Source organism: Varroa jacobsoni, unplaced genomic scaffold, assembly GCF_002532875.2.
Source record: "Varroa jacobsoni isolate VJ856 unplaced genomic scaffold, vjacob_1.0 contig01212, whole genome shotgun sequence".
NCBI lineage: Eukaryota > Metazoa > Arthropoda > Arachnida > Mesostigmata > Varroidae > Varroa > Varroa jacobsoni.
Window position 1 is genome coordinate 61,435 of NW_019214597.1, and position 16,768 is coordinate 78,202.

Consider the following 16,768-nt stretch of genomic DNA (forward strand, 5'->3'; position numbering starts at 1 on the left):
CTTCATGAAGGACTTCGATTGCTGAAGCCAAGATAACAGTATATATTTACCGCGAAGCTTCCTTTAGATAATTTATTCCCATTTTCTGAATGTACGCACTATGGCATATGCGTTTTTTTAATAATAAAATGAATTACAACTAAGCTTACCGTGAAATCCTCATCTTGCTAGAAGTATTAATTCGATCCATAGTTACCTGGAGGCTTTGGTCGTTGATTGCCGTGTGTGCACAGACCCTCTTTAGCATAAGGTGTGCGTGTGCACACACCTTATGCTAAAGAGGGCCTTTGCATGAAACTTCTAGCAAAACTTAGGCAGGCGACTGTAAGCTTACGTCCACCCTTATCAGTTATGTTAGCGAGCCTTTCGCTAACAATCTATTGAGCGATCGATATAAACAGGTGCACTGACTATAGGCTACAAAAACTATACTCATAAATGTATTGATTTCCTCGAGCAGGAACTTCGCCGTATGTCAACTATGTATACTTGTAGATAGGCCTTATTATTCTAGTTTTCGACTAATTTATTTTATTATGTACCTGTAAGATACATGCGTACAAATATTTTGAGCGGTCAACGCAAGCCTATTTTTCAAATGAAATTTCCTATTATTGTCATACGCTTTTTTTGAAGATTGCTGATACGCGTGGCCGATTTCAGTCCTAGGCTCTAGAGATCAAGCGGGCGATGGACTACGGATCGGCAGTTCTAGCAAAATAGACGTGTTCTGAAAGTGGTCCGTTGTTTCGAAACGTCGATACGGTATTTAGGCTTAAGCCGTAATTGTCTGTTGCAATATGAACTTGTGGGGCGCAATTTCATTTGAGTCTAGAATAAGACTGGGGCGGTGCATCCTCATATTCTGCTAAACGTTTCGTTTAGTTAGCGATGTTAAGAAGCTACGTAGTTGAAGAACGGCGTCCTCAGTTCCTATATACGGCGAAGTATCAGCGCGTAAAAAAAAGTTTTTTTATAATAATTTCATGAAGTCATTATTGTGGCAAAGTACGTTGCTATCTGTAGAAGACTCCACATCCGCCACGACATAGAGTAACTATATTTGCTTATACACCAGATAATCTGACAGGAAAAAAATTCTGTACCAGCAAAAAATCACTCAACGTTTTAGAAATCCGTGGAGGTATAAATTCAGCTAGTTGCATAAAAAATAGTAATCTCTGTTTTATGATCCCAACAGATTTTGAAAGCGATTATTTCAAAGTTATTATCCTCCTAAACTCCTTAGAGCAGACGAGTAAAACAGCCATGTGGCACCAACTTGGGCTGGATTTATGTTCATATATTGGTTTGTTCCACTACGAGCTAGTAATAAGAGCTATTCACTCCGTACTACCCCGTTATTTTATAGTATAGTTCGATTTTATGCATCAATAGGGGCTCTCCTATTTGCCCAGTTGCGCCGTGTTGTATTGCTAGTACTTGTATTGGAAGCGTACTTTAATTGAGCAAATGGATAAGATCAACTTCTCACTTCAGGTAGAAATGGTAACTTGAACCTTTTTAGCACCTGTCGTTTTTGTTTATCTTAAGTTTTTTGTGCCTAAATGTGTGTTATCCGAGTCCGTAGGACTGAATTGGATCAAGCAAAACTACCTTCCAGTTGCTTTCATTACGGCCCCGTTCTGTTGGTGCGTGGCGTCATTGATAATCTATCAGCATCTGTTTGACGATCTATCGGTCTATGCGTCTACTGAACTTAGAGATTCTTCGACGCCTGGTTTTCTGCCCTTACCATTATTTATTATAGATATTCTTTGCACGGCGCATACAGGTACATATTTCAGCTATTGAAAAATAGGCCAAAATGTCAATTGGTAACCCGAAAACAAAAATAGACAGGGAAAAACCAATAAGAAGTTTTCATAATTGAACAGCATAGCAATGCTGGTAGAGTGAATAGAACGGTGTGGTGGGTAACTCTGTGAATTGGCAAATCGTACCTGCTAAAAAGCACCTAGAATACATCTATTGATATTTCGAGTGTATAATTTGCTGCCCGACGACATTACAGAACAATCGAATCAGACGCTTGCAACATTAAAAAAAGCCTCGTATTTCGCCCTGAACGGCCCAGTAGAATACCTATCAAATGCAACATTCCCTAATTTCAACAAGCCGCTTACCTATTACCGCTGTTTGTACAGAAACCTCCTATACTTCAGAAAAGAGGTATTTCCTGCATTCCCCACACTGGTAACGATATAAACATCCCGACGTCGTTATTGACTGTGTGATAAAGAGTAAATGAACGATCTTCACCGAAATCATCAGAATATGTCAGGTCTTAATAATAAGCAGGAAAAACCTGCAGTTACGCCCGTACCTTCAGCCCCCCCCCCCCCCCCACAAAAGGCAAGCCCTCAGCGGGACATCACTACAGAAAGGTTACGCAAGGTACTTGATTTAAAATCCGTTCCACTATTGTCTATTACGTACAGAACAGCGAATCTTTCTCTATGGTAAAATGTCAGAGACTGCGTATAACGTATTATAATCCGATTTTGTTAGAGGGTATTCTTATGCATAAGATATGCAAAATCGATTTGTTTGGTTGCCAGTTGAAAATCGTGTTTTTAGCTACGGGTTAATCTCTTTCTGTGTGGGTATTTTTAGTTCCAGGTTATATGCTTCCGCGTATTGCTAAACTCTTGCGCTTCATAATGCGCCAAAATTGAGAGATGCCGAAATCGGAAACGTTGAATAGCTACTGGGGTGATGGCGTACTAAAATCGCTAGTTGGCTTTCCTTTTTTTATATAATAATAAGACTTACCATTATTAATATTATCATTTTCTGTGCTTTGGTTTCCTTTATCGCGTTTGGTGTATGTTTACTCGGAACATGCGGGGTTATTGTAATGTATTCTAATTTGTATCCAGAATGTTGTCACGCAGTGATGAATCTATTATAGACGGGACCAGACCCCTTGCGGTCGAGCGTTACGCCGGTGCTTTATGCCGCAGGATAAAAGCGAAAAAAATATGCGATATCAAAGACTCAAATACAAAACCAGCGTGTCTATGAGATTTAGGATTTGCATCTGGTATTACTCGTTCACGTGCCCCGTAAGCCCACATAAACACAAACCTTATATACAGAGTATAAGAATCTACAAGAGAAGCGCGTCAGTGTGTTTGATCAGCCAGCGTGTCGACACCTCTGGCGATGCAGTTTGTCTTCGTCAGTGAGTTGGAAATGATGAAAGGGCAGTACTGCTCCGGATGGAACGACAAAAAGGACCTGTGCCTGCCTGGCTGAGTGGCTGACTTCGAGTAAGCTGGAGCGATGTAGTATATAGGAAACGAGCTGCAACGTAGCTTGTTCGCATCGGCCCATTGCCTTCATCCATCGCATTCCCCACATTGTTCACTCAAGTGACATGTGAAGTGGGTCGGCTCACAATTGCCTTCGATTCCGAATGGTTGGTTGGTACATCAAACCCATTCATTGTACGACCCAAGCCTTACCTTCCGCTGGGTGACTCGGCTGTTCAGAAGCGGTCTGATAGGCGCGACAAGAGACTGTCCACAGGAAACCATTCAGAGGCCAGTTCGCATTACTATTCATAAGCGGATTGACACCAAAACGCCGTACGACGTAAGAACTTCGATGAACTTCATAACAACATGGTTGGCTTACGAACGAGACTAGATTAGACAAAACTAAACCGATGAGGGAGGTACCCAGCATACAATAAGATCGACGCTAAGAAAGGCTACGTCCTACATGAAAAACTTAAGGGGCAATGAATTGTTTTTGATAATAAATGAGTTGGTGGAAACAGAGCTGGAGCATTGACTCGTCTTTTAATTACCTTATAGATACAAGTGGGAACAACATTGAACTTATCTAAAAGTGTGCAACTGAGACCTATTGTAAAGTAATAAATTTACCCTTAAAGAGGAATAAAAGCAATAAATGTTGTGACTAGATGTTTTAGACTTGACTTGTATCCATTAAGTAATTTGAATAGATATGAATGAATCTTACTAGAACTTACAACTTACTAGAACTAGGTCACCCCTATGCCGATGCTGAACCTAACGTCTTTCGCAATTACTAAAAAAACTTCATGTTAGGAAAAGAAAATCTGCCTCCTGCAGCACACGGCGGCTGATTATTCTGATCATTCAGTCCCATAGGAAGCACCTCAGGGTAAACGGGCCCGCTTCTCATCCCTGAAAGTTTCCATCCACTGTTCGCTGCGTTACAGCCTCTGTCGTTTGTTTGACTGTCGATCATATTCACTTTTTCCCCTTGTTCGCCGCCGTCGAATACTTCTGACATGAGAGTTTGGTTCGCGTGGCTGGCTAATTAAAAAGGAACAATAATGTCGAGAACAGACGTCGCATACAACGTCGAAGAGAGGAGACAATGAAACAGATCTGTCTTGATTACCCCACGCCTGGGCGTGGTCACATGCACACACACATCCCCACGCGGGTACACACGATAGCTCATACATTCACAGCGTGAACTCGCGGCACTTAGTGAACGCATTGAGTACGATGTACACGGTAACTGACAGAGACTGCAACTTCCTATTGCTTGAGAATTGGGGAGGACCTGGAATAGACCTAACAGCCGAAGACGATCGAAGCACAGTCTATTCACGATAAATTTCCAAAGGTATTGATCTCTTGCTCTTATGATTGTTACGAAACAGAACCGGTACCCAACAGGGCAAAGGTTCGACAACACGTACACATGGGCACACACAGACACTTAGTTCAATCAATTGTGGAATGATACTATAGGAAGAAAAATAGTTGTGATTTTACCTTCCTTGAAAATTTGCAGCCTAATCACAGAGACTGTCTCTAAGACGGAAAAGTACTTTACAAAAAGACATTGTTTTTGATAACAAATGCATATATTGTTAAGTTAGCAACATATTATTTAACTTGAATCCTAGCCATCCATTCCTAGCCACGTTTGTACATATTTATTTGTAGCGAATGAGATACAAACGGTTTAGAAGCACATGCAGCGCATTTCTGCAAGGGTTCGCAGGGCTCCTAATGGAACCCATGAAGATTTATCCAAACGCTGAAGAGAATAAAAGTACTAGAATGAACATCAACTTTTGAAGCTTCAAGCCTTTCTTCCGATGGAGCATAGGTTTATTTAGGAGATTTACGCCAGTGTTTTATTTCCGCCGATCAGTTAGAGTTCGTCATGTTACATGCTTAACGACGTCATGCATTATTTATTATTTACCTTTTGGCATTATCCACAGTCCAACAGGTTGAACGAAGGTCCCCTGCATCTGATTTTTCTAAATGGAACTTACGATGCCCAGGCTTCTATATCACCAAATCGAGAAGAAAAAGGTGTTTCTTCGCCGCGAACTCTAATTACATTACAGCCAAACTGAGAGACAAATCAAATTAGGATCACTAATGGAATCTATGGAAGGATCTATACACCAACGATTAACGGAGCTAGCATCGAACCAGCTCCAGATTGACCGCAGAATGACAACACAGATCGTGGAATCAAAAGAACTGGCTGTAAGCCCGAGACCAATTAAGCAACGATATAGACCGTGATGGGGCACAAGGCGACGAAAAAGTTGGTCTGATATGCGAAAGTTTTTGACATAACTTTACAGAGAGACATCTTGTGTTATTATCACTTTGGAAGATCGCAATGCAGCTGCTTGATTGGGCGACTCGTCATCTCATACTAAACTGAAAGAAAGTGCTTTATTATGCTTCGGGAATGTTAAAAGACTACTCAGTGGTTGAAATAATCATAATATTTCAGACTATCAGTAGATTTTTCGCTAGAATTTTTTCCAAAAGTCCAGTAATCGAAATGGTATTAAATCTCTGAGCCCCAAAGACGACAATCTTTTTAATATTTATATTTTCTTTCCAGGACAAAAGAATAACCATAAATAGCTTTTTGCTCGAATGCTGCCACACCGTACCCTATATATTATATTGGTGAGTATATGGTACATATACACACGTTGCACTTGCTATGTAGTTTATCATTATAAGGAAAGTGTGGACTGAGCCGCTTCATTGCTATGCTGACTTCAGGTAGAGGGTGTTCCTGTGTCTTATAACTAGTGGCATCGATAGTCACCGGACAGCAAAGGCAGCTGGGGGACCTGGGGATAGGCCAGAGCCCAGCACTATTTTGTACTCCCGAAGATAGAGCACACAACACGGATAGGAGTAGTAGTCGGGATATAGGAGGGCTGAACAGTTCTGTCATGGCCAGATGACGATTCTCAGACTTTGTTCGAAGGCTGTTGGTGGTGGTCGGCGGTAACCATGGCTGCGACACCGGCCCCTGTCGAACCACCGAGCCGCATTGTTATCACGCAGCAGAGTTCTGCCAGTGCTTCGCTCCGTTTGGTACGGCCACAGGCCTGAGAAACATTGGGTGGAAACGTCCCTGAACCCACTGGAGCGACGCAAAGTTCAGCGCGTCCAGCTTCATCAACCGGAAGAATTCCCTAGACCTTCCTAAACGGTCTTCTCAGGCTTTTACGGCAGAGAGTGCCTCTTCCCCGAAAGGCCATCGACTGCTCACCAGCAACTACAGCTGTTTTCTCCCTGTTGATACACGATGTTTCTATACGTTTTCTCCAGTCGCTGAATTTTTATAGGAATCTGTACGCATCGGAACAATGACCGCCATCGCCGTAGCTGCTTTCGTCGCACTGTCAGTCACGAACACAACCTCCCGCTGCTTTTACCAAGCGATAAAGGGAGAGCGAAATACTACTTAGGTCTACCAGGACTCATCTTCTCGCTGCTTGTCCAGCAGGTCCTGTCGAGACATTGGATCAATGTCATTAGTTGCGGACCGGCTCAGTTGACCACCGTGGGTAGCTTCCTGCTTACTCACCTGCGGCGACAAACCGCGACGAGGGCGAGTGGTTAGCCGCGCTGGGGAGCACCCACCACAGGCGGTTCGGATCCGTGCTCCGACGTCCAGAACCCCGAAGATGCTGCTAGTATACGATGTCATATTATGTATAAGCAACTTCTTGTCAACGCTGGTGCATGATGTCTGTATATAGTGGACCTTAAAATAATATTAATTAAACATAGGTTCTTGTGAAGCAAAAACCTGAGATTTGATCAGTATGATATGATTGTTGATACACTTCAATAAGGTATGATACATTCAAAATAAGACGCTTTAATTAAATGGGATATTAATCTATGATTATCGCGTAGAGTCAAAATTTTCATCATTAGCCCAGCTTAAATACCCGTTGGTCTCTAAATGAAAGAAACCGATTTAAGGAAATGGGTAGTGAAGTTTAAGTTTAGGGCATTTCTGGGTATAGTAAAGCACATATGAGGTTTAAGGAAAAAAATGAGTAATACAATAAGAAAAATGTGAGGTGACAAAATGTTTTATGGTGGATCTATTGCCAATAATTTTCCTTCTCCGATGTGTCACATCAAACACCTGATATAGTCTCCCATACTAAAGCAATAATATAATTACTTGAACCATATTGCTCGGAGGTCTACATGATCATCTTTATGTGTTTTTCCCTGTCCGATACATACGTCAGCCGACATCCAAACAAAATTTATTTCGGTCCCGTAAGTAATAATAAATTCGTGACAAGAAACTCCCGTTTCTACGAATCATTTCCACGACAGCGCTCGTCGAATAGACCTTGACGCACAAGTACACGTTACGGATATGCTGGTGAATGGCATGCTCTGGCGCTTAGAAAAGCCTGGCATCTCACAGTGACGTATTCAGGCCTTTACCGGTAGGCTTGCGCATCGTACAACCTGCAGCCATACAGGCATACAGGTAGGTAACTAAACTCTGTTGCTCTGACCGGCCATTGTGAATAATGACCATGGATGCCTGTCAGGACTAAGCGGCAGTGGCCTGCGGCTTTTCCGTCGTCCTTGGGAATCTAGCATGCTGCCATTCCAGTCAGGGAACTGGCAGCGCAGCCTGGAGCTAGCCAAATCGTCTAGATATACTTGCTCAGTACGTACGTGTACATTGTACATGTATACGACGCTGTCTATTGTACAAATTTTGTTGCAATCGCAATTTTTTCTAAATAATGCTAACCTCCACTTAATCCAAACATTATGTTTGAGTGGCTCTATTTCTGTTTGCATGTACACGATATTGGATGATAGTCGCAACGGTCAATTCGTTTAGGTTTTTTCCCATCTCTTGAATTACCTATTTATGCCGTGCTCGATGTTTGCCTGTCGTTCTGCTGATTTTTCTTCCTAGGACAACGCTGTCGGCGTGCAGGCTCATTCGCTATTTCTATGTGAGTAGACCTGTTCTTGACCAGTTGTTCTCAGCTGCGCATAGCAACGACTACCCCCTGAAGTCGTTGTCCTTTCGCCCCAAACCCCCATCTACAACTCCTACTATCCAGTTCAACTTCCCATCGATTTGTGCCATGGCATAGTAAATTATTGCTTCAGAGGAACATATGCTGTTCGTCGTTCGTCCAGCAGCCCCTTGTTGCGCGCTCCTGCGCCTTTTCTCTTCTCTCGCGCCCTAGAGAAGGCCTGAAAACGACCACAGCGCTACAAACAACGACGATTGCCTAATGTAGCTATACGAGATACAGGGGGATAAAATGAATAACGGCGAGCAAATGCCATGGGTAGAGGCTTCTTTTGTGGTGCATAGCTTAAGGACAACAACATAGGTCTGTCCGGCTGTGTATTCCACGCTAAAGTACGCTAGCAAAGATACAAAAAGAAAACTTAGGTAACGGCGCTCCACTTGTTAAAGATGCGTAGACCGCTAGCTTATTTTTGGACACACAGAGTATATCTGTGTATATATGTAGCGACTGGAGCACCGTTCACAGCTTTGCGTCGATCGCAGTACAGAGAAGCACGGCACAACTACCAGCGGCGAAAAGAGAGGCATGAGTAGCATATCCAGATGCGTAATTTGTTTATATCATTCCGTTCGTACGGAAAGAAGATATCGGTTAAGCAAGAAAAGAGTCAATATTTTGGCGTCACTATGATGGCGCTGGTGTGCTGAAGCTACATATATATAATATGTGGTTTGTTTGCTTGTGTCGCTATTATCTTATAACTAGCTGCGAGAAAGATGCGACCTTTTACCGTTACTGTGCTTTATTTCGGCACACCGATCGAAGCGGTATATATTATATATAATTTTACGTATAATGCGTACGAACGAGATGTATATATGAACATGCTGGAGCCACTCGATAGTGTAAAGCAACCATAAAAGAAGATATTAAAAAAAATTACAAGATTATAGCAGTTTCACCCGATATGTCACATTAAACAGCTGCATTTGTAAAGAAGTTACCATATACAGTCGCCATTGATCGGCGTTCCTTGTTTCGTTCTTAGCATAAATTGCGATGCATTTTATGTACGATCATGGTGACCGAGATAGAGGCACCTTGTTCCTAGCCCAACACATCGAATAACAGGTGTCCTACAAAATAGTAGCATATTGCTTCGCAATACATCTCCGGTGCACGCGTCACCTGATAACGTTAACGATTGTTCTCCATTGTTCGGTTACTAGGCCAAATAGGTATCCCAGCAAGCCTATCGCATTGTATGGCGTTCTTCTTAACCGAACAGTGACCTCTTTGTAATCGCGTCCCTAGTAATCTACTCTAGTGGACTCTACTGGACTACAGTACAATAAACAATGGTTGGGACCATGATCGGGGATGCCCCCACACGCTGAAACAAGGTGTTTCCTGAGGTAATTGTCGTTTTATATGTTTGTAGCTGCCTACCCCTATGGGAGGTGTTGTAGCAGTTCAGTCTAACTGCCATGGAAAGCTGCTCATGCACAAAAAAGAAATCGGCCGGTAACGCCGATGATCTTGTTAGTTGTAATTAATTTGTAATTAGATGCATTTGGCCGGTCAAGTATTAAACGTCGTGAAACTGTTTAAATAGCAGAAATTTCCTTGGTTTACTCTGTCCAAGCGATCTACATATACGGAACTTATATAAATTCAGACAGACCATAGCCGTAGTCCGAAAATGAAAGTGCAATTGAATATTGAACCGGAATCATAAGGGACAGAAAGAAATTATCTTTTTACCAAGCAAAAGTTACGTATGCTTTGGACAAGTTCTGTCACTATTTAGATCACACGTTGATCCAAAAAGCAATTCTTTGGTCTGCAAAATCTTCAAGTTGACGTCCATAAGTGATTATGATTGCGTGATACATTTTTCACATAAGATTCCACGTATGTTCGCTCTACTCGTGTGTGTAAGATGGTCTCTCAGTCATTAAACGAAATTACCATAAGGGCAGGATAGTAGAATAAACAGATCGAAAACCATCGATTCTGCCGTTTAATTTATCACCCATTGTGCCCCCCCCGTGTCGTCCTACGTTGTTCATTGATAAATGAACCAACTGAGTTGTTCTCGACTGAATTTCAATTAATATAGTATTTAGACAAATAGTATTTACCTAAATTCGAGATAGAACAAGAAAACACTATTTCTCCTAACACTCTTGAAATGGCTGAGACATTTCTTCACAAATTCCCTGAACTACCGGGTTCACAGAGCTTGAAGGGCGTGAAAGCGCTCAGACAGAGTTAATTTTTTGGAAGGCTTATAGATAGTTTCATGGAAAAATCGCGTCAGAAAAAGACGAACCCAAGCGATATTCCATTGAGCCGATAAGAAGACGATGCCTCGCGTTCGACGGAGATTAGCTTAGTTGGAAATGCGGCCGGTTGTAGCCAGAGGAGAGAACCTGCTTCGTCTAACTATTTTTGATATTATTTTTTATAAATAGTCTTGCACACTCACTAACTAAGACGGAATGTGATCCGACCGGAATTTAATTGGAAGTTATATTGAAGATTATTAACAAATGTGAAAAAAAACAATAAAATTAACAAGTAAGCGTCTGTATTATTCTAAAGCCTTACCATGAAGTAGCGTCGTTGTTTTCGAATAGCGATCAAACGTTACCGTTCGTCATTGTTAATTTAAAGGCGCCCGCGAGATCTTAAACGCAGTTCGTATGGATCCATATTAAATGGGTACGATTCAAACGAAGTGGAACACTTTTCAAATCAAATAGTAACAAAAAAAACGTCGATATTCGACCTGATCTAGTCGGAACCTAAAGTTCTATACTTTATTTTTGTCGATTTGTTTTAGCGAAATAACCAGCGATCAGTACGGGGCTTTTATGGGTCGAACAAAATATCTCAAAGTAGCAGCCGTATAAGTTTTAAGTGACCCAAAAACGAAGTTCATATGTACAAGCTTCCAACATAACTGCAAATTTACGTCGAAAGCGAAGTTCTCGCGTACCGTTTATTTACTGGGGAGTCTCTGGCGAGTGAGTTTTTGTCGTCTGCTCCAGGCGGCCATTTTGATACTATAGAATCGTAGAGAATGTTGAAAGCGAATGTGTTACTATGCGGAGTAACTTAGATACAAGGTGTTAGTTGTTTCGTTTGGGTACAATTGCTCTGGGAACGCAGAAGGATTAAGTCGCGGTCAACTAAACTCGAGGATTTGGCTAAAGAAACACTATTATAGACTCATATATGACTGCGTAGAGTGGGAGACTCAAACAAATCGGTTGCCCACTTAAGGTCTTCCCTAGGTCAAATAACCACCGCCGGCATTTAGCTGAGCGATTTCACCACAGAAGTCACATGTTGGTGGCCTCCTTCCGTTACTGTCGTATATGCGCTATTCCCTTTGCAGAGAACAGGCAGGAACCCATGCGGGCACTAGAGAAAGCCAGTAGATCATGTACGAATCACAACTTAGCTCCGTAGCACAGGTTGTAGCGAAGTGTTTTTAGTTTGCCCGCCTACCAGGTGTTGTACATTTTCAGGACAATCACCTTGTGAAGAAAATATAACTGTACGTAAAAAAGCTAATGCATTAATCGCTTGCTTTGCAAACTTCTGTTTGTGTCATAATCAAGGGTCAAATAAACAAAAAATGTTCCCCCTGCCCCGAGCTAAGTCATCTCCTGTCTATCAACGTGTTTAGTTCTCGTAACAACAAAAACTCGCAGTTAATAATACGAAGTGTTAGAGGAAATGCAGCCGGTATTTGCCGCTTGAGTCGCTCGTATGATTTCCTATCATTTTTGTGTCGCTGGCGATGTCAAGCAAATTGAACCTTTTACGAAATGATTGCGAAAGGCTTATAACAAAGAAGAGCACTGGGGATAGAATGAAGGCAGACTCGATGCCAGGAGCAACAACCGCAAAATGACTATGGCCGGCATTGCTTTTTTGGACCGCTGCAGGACGGCCAATTTCATCCATTATTTGCATTCTCATTGTCGTCGCGGCTTTCTGCAGAGAACAACGGGACTGTGCGACGCCACTATTGAAGTAAAAATGGAAGACGAATGAACATAACAGGCTTTTATGATGCCCTCGAAAGTAAAGCTTCGAGCAGACGCACATATGGCTAATATAAGCAAAAATATGGCACTGCTATGATGGTGCGACAGGTGCGATGATTTTTTGCCATCACACATATACAATGGTAATCAAACGTTTGTATCTTCCTGTCTCATCACGCGGCAGAGAATATTTTTCAGTTGACTTCAGGTGTGCGTCGTGAGTTCATTGCGGGATGAGCTATCTGGAGTATATGTATATATGGTTCAGACATGGTCGGACTTTTCTAATTCTGCCTAATTAACATCGATGACCATGCTAATATCATGCTGCCTGTGAACGTTCTTCGACCTTAACAGCGTTTCGATATCTGATTATATAAATCTAGGCTTTGCCGCCTTTTCTTCTATTTCTTTATTACGCTTATATGTGCAACAAATTAAATTACTAAAAGCAACCTCTTTATGCGGACCATTTTTAGTCGGAAAACTGAGCTCTTACAATATTATTCCGTATTTTCTATAACAGCTACTGGCCGAATAAAGAGCATCAACCCAAGCTATTAGTAAATTTATGTCACCCGCAGGATTATCTAATACTCGTAAACATATTCGAAAAGCTCATAACACGCTATCCCTGTTAGTGATTATAGTCGTTAATTAGTTATAACGCATGTTTTCGGTACCTGGGTTGTTCTGTAAGCTATTCCTAGCTATATATATATATATATATATATATATATTTTTTTTTTTTTTTTTTCTATGCGTAAGCACTGATTAATGCCAATTGTCGAGTGTATTGTTGCATTTGTGTGTACATCATTTTTGAGGAAACGGCCTTTGTAATGTTCTGGATTCAGAAAATGGGTCGGAAGGTTGGCAATCAAGTATTCCACTAGACTTTCTCCAGCATGCTTGCCAATGGGTACCTAACTTGAGAGAGCAAATAGTTGCTGAAGTTGATTGAATATCTTTAGTATACTTTAGAGAACATTGCTTGATCTAGGAATGCATGATATCAGTTGAACCATAGTGGGCTATGTACTGGTATGGGGCTGCTTTAATTTGTTTAACTCTGGGCTTCTGGTCCCATGAGCACAATCAGTGGCACTCTGAACACCCACATGTAGGAGTTGTATGTAGTTATGCCACGACTTAACTTACCATGCTTTAGACAAATAAGGGTTATCTCGAGCAAGTAGGACCGCTGTAAACGTGTTTTTCAAGCAACGCACACCTAAATGTCGCCGACATCCGCTTCGAAGCCTCGACGTTTTTATGCTCTAGGCAAACCGGTTTAACCAACTATGTTTCGGGGGTGAACAAACTAATTATCGCTGGTTCAAGTTTGCGTAATTATATACATATAGTTAAAGGAACTGTGACTAAATACTCGTTCCTCAAGAAACACGAAGTCACTATAAACGCTTTCGTGTGTCCAATCTTTATACAGCAAGTTAGTACTCAACTTCCTTTTTAACACATGACTTCATATGCTTTGTCAACACACAAACGTACGCAGAATGAATACCAGAATCTTGCGATATTTCTGAGCACTCAAGTAAGCCATTCAGTACTAGTGGCTACAACAGAGGTATGAATACTTATGCACATTAGGTTTGGTGAACACGAACATGGGGCTTCAAATGTATAAGAAATCCGTGGGGCCTCCGAGCTACGATAGAGAATGAATAACTTACAGCAGCGGTTTAGAGTGCTACAATTGGCACCATTTCTACATCTTTTACAAAATTTCCGCGCTGCGAAATGTCACTTTGGAAATTGAATTTAGTGCGAAACAAGCAAACGGTAATTTGCTTGGCGGCGACTGGCGTATCTGATAGGAGTGGGCGGCCCCGACGGGTTTCAGACCATGCGTTTATAGCTGCTGTGCATATCTCGGTATATGAAATATCTTTATTATTACGGTTACAACTGATGCTTCTGATTTATCTTCTCGCACTCGGATGGTTTGCTTGCTGATCCGGCGATGGCCCGCTAAAAAGGTCACCGAGAATGAACAACGCTGAGCCTCATATTTCGGACGATACACATGAATTGAAGATCAACTCCGCCGGTAGTGGCAGCCGACCGGCTGTGATCGAAATCGTTGATCTGGACGTCATGGCGGTTGTATAGGAAACGATCAGATGAACACACGAGGCAAAAACTGGTCATAAATAATAATAATAAAGGTAAGGTTGCGGTGCTGTTAAACGAAGCAAAATTTCATTGACATTTTGAAAGGATACGTACACGCATATATTTAGATACGTTAAATATCAGCTGATTATTGTTCTAAAATAGAAAGGTTTATCTTCTTTTAGGTTTATAACTTACTTCTACGGAACTTCAACAAATTGAAGTTTGTTCAATTATTGGTGACCACACGCCCTTAACGTCACGATCAAGATACAGTCTAGATCAAGACGCAGATATAACATTAAAACGTGTTTCAAAACAGATAAGGCTTATTACTTGAACAAAGGCGATCTTATTTCTATTCGAAGATGATAACGCACATTTAATACGTAATCCAAGATCGTTGGGATGGTCACTAAAATTAGTAGACCCGCCCGGAGGTGTTTTACGCTGCTTCTTTGGTTATTACGCTGCTAATCGCCCTCTGAATGAATGAATGAATTTCTTTTGCGCTCTAGCTAACTTTTTTCCCTGCCAAAAGGGTGTGATCTATCTTTGAAGCTATTCGTCGCAGAGTAATTCTGTACTCCTATTTACTTCTCGTTTAGCTACATTCATCTGGCCAGCTACCCTATACGCTGAGCGAAGCATCAGCGACAGCTGAACCGCTATAGAACTTCTCATTTGGTCTCTGTTTGTTAAGTTTTTCGTTGAAATTAAAACTCGCTGAACTGTTTATTTAGAATAATGATAATTACATTAGCAGCAGTTATGGTCCATCTTGTCAGTTCGTATTCATTCTATGTAATTAGTCATATATATATATATAATAAGTCATTCGTATATAATTATTAGTCTAGATTTACCCGGAAGCCCCAGTCTACGCTGACTCGTAGCAGTGCGTTGCGTAGAAGTTAGTTTACGACGTAACGAATTCCATTGCGTTACTGCATTCTGTCACTGTTTCTCCATTACCATTGTTGATAGTTAGTTTTCACTGGTGAACGATGAATATAATTAGCTGGAAACACCTGCCTCCGGCCTTAGGCATCAACCTTTCCATTATTACTTATAATAATATGATTGAACTTTTCTCAGGTTCGGTGCATGCACGGTAGGGAAAGCAATACGTGCTTACCTATGCACATACGCAAATCTCAAATAGTACGCGTTTTGGTGATGATACATAGTTCTCAACTTGCTTCTTCACGCAATGGCACTGGAAGTTTAAGCCAAGTTTCGAGTTTTACGTGTGGCTCTGCCGTAAACTTGCGCAGATCTGGCTACTCCCACAGCTGTGATGCCGACCATAGCTTCTACCCAAACAATGCTGTAGCAAGACCCGACAATCCGTTTTTCATGCGAATCTTGCTAATTACGTCTATGGGACGGCACGGGCACAGTAGTTCCGGAACTTCACGATAACGCAAATGCGTCCTCGTTAATGCTGTTCTCTAAGGAACTAGCAAATCGATTTTATCTACAGGAGCTCTGTAAACATTATATGGTACAACTCGATAGGCCTAGTAAAACAAACACAACACTGGAGCGTGAATAACTCTAGCAAATAGATTCCTTTATGGCGCTACAACGCGCATTCAAACACTGTTCTTTAATAATACCGTAGAGCATATATTTCGAAATTGCTTTGAAACAAATGTAAACTTTACATGCAGGCTTTTTGCGAACTTTTTTTAACTTAATGGTAACTATAGGTTAACTTGTGTCTGCAAAAAGGATTGAATGTGAACAGGACCTTAGGAGGCTTAAAAAAGATGCTGGCAGGCCGTACGCGATAGTTCGTGTGTGAAGGTCAAAATTGCTTGTTTACCTATAACTGTTGCACAGGACATAATGGACAAATGGATAAAGTACTTTTGAACACGATGAAAAAGTATAGGAAAGGAAAAAAAGAATAACGGTTTACTGACGTATCGAAGATTTATGGGTGCGATAATTAGCTAAACTAGTGCATGTTTTATTTTCGAAGTAGTGTTTGGTAAAAACTTATTGCAATAACAGGTGTATTTAACAATAGAAAGAAAGCACTTCCAGCATGTAATAGGTCAAAGATAGCAGAAGAAACCTCCCAGCTGTGACAAAATTAGTGTCATGATTCTTGTAATATTAAGATAATAAGCATATTTTAATAACTGTTATCTGTATAGATTTTTGCATGCAAATTACTGTCAACCAATATATCCTTAGCTTCAAATGTAAGCTCGCC

The 16,768-nt window shown here is 41.3% G+C and overlaps 1 long non-coding RNA gene across 1 annotated transcript; it reads left to right on the forward strand.

Annotated features, from left to right (window-relative positions):
* The first annotated feature begins 11,287 nt into the window (after positions 1 to 11,287).
* Positions 11,288 to 16,322, forward strand: LOC147751928 (uncharacterized). The gene is made up of 3 exons (XR_015315518.1): positions 11,288 to 11,370; positions 14,406 to 14,594; positions 15,640 to 16,322. It is a non-coding gene; the product is annotated as an uncharacterized LOC147751928 (long non-coding RNA).
* Positions 16,323 to 16,768: the final 446 nt, after the last annotated feature.